The sequence below is a fragment of the Carassius auratus genome, chromosome 22 (genome assembly GCF_003368295.1).
Source record: "Carassius auratus strain Wakin chromosome 22, ASM336829v1, whole genome shotgun sequence".
Taxonomy (NCBI): domain Eukaryota; kingdom Metazoa; phylum Chordata; class Actinopteri; order Cypriniformes; family Cyprinidae; genus Carassius; species Carassius auratus.
In genome coordinates, this window is record NC_039264.1 from 9,162,644 (window position 1) to 9,166,516 (window position 3,873).

The following is a 3,873-nucleotide window of genomic DNA, read 5'->3' on the forward strand; positions in this document are numbered from 1 at the left end:
CATGTTGTCAAAATGTAAAATTTCTTAATAAATAAAAATATATTTACATAATATTATATATATATATATATATATATATATATATATATAATTTTATTTTATTTTTGTATTTATCGTTTTCATTCAGTTAAAGTATAAGTAATTTTCTGGTGTTTAAAAAAAATAATTATATTTGGCTTCATTATTATTTTTTATCTATTTTTTGTCATCCGAGTACATAAAGTTCAGTTTAAGCTTAGTTAATGTTTATTTTATTTCAAATATTTTAATGGCTTTATTTTTAGTTAACTATAATAACCCTGAAGTGAGCTTGAAATATTTTATATAACGATTGCTCAGGAAAACTGTAAAATCAACACTGATATAATACTTGTAATAATTATCCTAATAATATTTATATTATAAACACTCCGTATATGTACACACACAAATAAATTATATCTGTTATTTATTATATATATATATATATATATATATATATATATATATATATATATATATATATATATATGATCACTGCTTCATTTAATACAAAAGGATAATTCACTGAAGATTCATTAAACATTACTGTTATTTTTCATTAATTCATATTTTTTAGGAACAACCCAACAGTGAAAAAAACACTTTTAGGATGATTATATTATATTATGTTAATAAAACGTGCCAAATTGTTATTAAGTATTTTGACTAAGCCTTTCTTCCGACGTGTATTAATGAAGATGACCAACAGAGAGCAGCAGCAGCCTCATCCCAACACTCAGCAGCTCCTGTGTAAGCGATTCATCTTGACGAATCGACTCATTCTGTTCGGCTCAGTGCACCAGTTCAAACGGTCAGTGGTTAATGACGGGAAAAGCTCTGTTTATCACTATGGTTATATTTAATTAGATAACGTGTCAACATTGTGTCGATTATTCAAAGCAAAATTATACTTTTCGCCCAAGTTCCAAATTTGTTAAAGTGACGCTGTGATCCATGCTAAAATCCATCCTGCAAGTAGTGTAAGATGCTGTTATATTATCTGTCGTCATTTCTTTCTTAATTTCTAGTAACAAGTAAACCACCTCTGCTGACAAAACAAACCCTGAAACCAGGGGCCTGTACCATGAAGCCGGATTAGCTGGCTAGCCAGGGAAGTTTCAGATTAGTTCGCACCAATCCTGGATTTTAGGTACCATGAAAGTGGTTTGGCTTCACTCCCCCAGTTTAACTTGCTCCAGGTCACTAGTACTAAAAAAATTATTTTATATGATTTATATAATTATATGATTTGTATTATTATTAATTCATGACAAACACAATTTTAGTTTAACCATTGTTATAAATGATTTATGTTGAATAAATGTTAATATATTCAGATGTATGTAATATAGATAAGCTGTAGAATCAATAGATAATGCTTTAAAAATGATAAGGCAAGATCATTTCTTTTATTCATCCTCTTTCATGAACAAGTACTTTTTTCCATTGTTAATGCATTTAAAGTCATCATATTCTTTGATCTCTCAAACTTTAGCAAAACCTTTAACCAAGGCTCATGATTGGCTGTTTGTCTGTCAGTGAAGTCACACTTTTATGTGCACATGCTTAACAAACTCAAAGCCTGAGTTGACAAAGAAAGTTGATGATCAGCATCATGGTACCAACACAAAGCCAGATTGGAGTGGTTTGGTTTCGTCAACTCCAAACTAATCCTGTAACTCTGAATTTTTTTTATTTTAAATTAATATATTTTAAATTAATATAAACATAATATGCAATATGCACTATATGACTACATATGATCTTAGATTTAGTGTTTTTATACCTATAAATATTATCATCTCTTTTACTTGCTCTTATATGGCAAGATGTTTTTTTATTTAAGTTTTGTTCTTTCATGGATAGATTAGATAATTTCATCTTGTAATGATTTTAAAATCTTCATATTGTTCAAACTTTTAATCTTCTCAGGACTCTCTCAGGAGAAGTGAATCACAGTTTCAAGGCATCTGATTGGCTGTTCATTACTGATGTCACTCTTTCATATGCACCAGTGGTTTCAAGTTTCAGGTTAGTTTGCACCAATCCTGGGTTTTAGGTACCACGTAAGTGGCTTGGCTTTTAGCGGCATTCATTGCCTTAGTAACTTACACTCCACGGCTAACCTGCTCTGGGGCAGGTTATATTCTGGGTTAGAGATCTCAAACTGAAGTTGGACCAATCAGATGTGAGAGAAGTGACACATGTCTGACACAAAGTCACTCCACCAGTTTGTCTTGCTCCAAATTAAAGGTCACTAATGCTAAAAAATTTATTTATAAAAAATAAAAAAGTCTTTAATGAGTCATTTTATAATTTATATAATTATTATGATTCATATTATTATTATTATTTATCTATTACACAGAATCAATTTGAGTTAAAAAGTAATTAGAAATAATTTATTTTAAATAAATAATAATGCATACAGATATACACATGTAATATAAATAAGCTGTGGTATCAATAGATTGCACTATTAAAAAAAAAAATTATAATATGACCTTACATGTTCGAGTCTCTATCACTATATATTTTCAAATGTATAAACTAAGTTAACAAGTTTAAATTGTGACTGCCCTGATAGAGCAAGATGATTTATTTTATTTTTCCTCCTTCATGTTTCATTTGACCTTTAAATTGTTCGTATTCTTCAATCTCTTAACCTTTAGTTTTGAATCTCGCTGGGTCTCTCGCGAGAAGTAAATCAAACTTGCTTTGTGTTGCAAGGCTCGTGATTGGCTGTTCACCTGTGATGTCACACATTCATGTGCACACGCTCCACAAACTCAGGATCAAAGCCTGAGTTGACAAAGAAATTTGATAATCAGCATCATGGTACCAACAAAGCCTGATTGGAGAGGTTTGGTTTTATCAACTCAAAACTAATCCTGCAACTCTGAATTTGTTCAGCTACCATCATGGTACAGGCCCCTGCTCCATTAACTCAGGATCAAGCTTGAGTTGAAAGAGAAAGTCTGATTGGACTGGTTTGGTTTTGTCAACTCTAAACTAATCCTGTAATCCTGAGTTTGTTCAGCTACCATCATGGAAAGTTACTTTGGAAATGTAATAGGTTACAGATTACAAGTTACCCTATATAAAATGTATTAAGTTACTTAATTATTTCAACGCTTTTATTACATTTCTAATGTTTTCAACTGTTAATTATTTTCAAACATGCAAACAAGGAAGAATTAACCTTACAGTATTATCACTGTCATATTTTTAAAATCCTTCATTATTTGAATAAATCACTTCATCACTTGAGATTACAGTAATTTAATTTTAGAGCACAGCCACCACAAAACCAGAGTTACTTTGAGTTCATTCTGAGGTTAAATACATAGAAATAGTTCCATGATACTATTTTTGAAGACATATGTTTGCATAGTAATGATAGAAAACACTGGCATCTAACAATGGCTTAGAAAAAAAATAGTTAATCTTAAAAATAAAACATTTACATAAACACAAATAGGCCTGAATAAGCATGTGTCCTATTCTGTGTCCTAAACTCCTGAAACTTTGGTGTCTCTTATTTAAGAGAAATCCCTGCAATTTATGAGAGAAATCCAATAAATCTGTCTGTGTGTGAAAATTCAGATGTAAACCCCTTTTTAATCGTTAACATTTTCACAACTGTAATTTAATTACACATTTTTCCCTCATAACTGACTGATTACAATTACATTTATTTTGTAATTAAATTACGTAGTTAAGTTACATGTACCTAGTTACTCCCCAACACTGCTTATTTGGTAAACTTGTTCTTTATCGAACAGGCCCCAGCTCAAAATGATTTGCGAGTCTCATAGCGAATCGGTTCAATTCAATCTGTTCAAACGAACG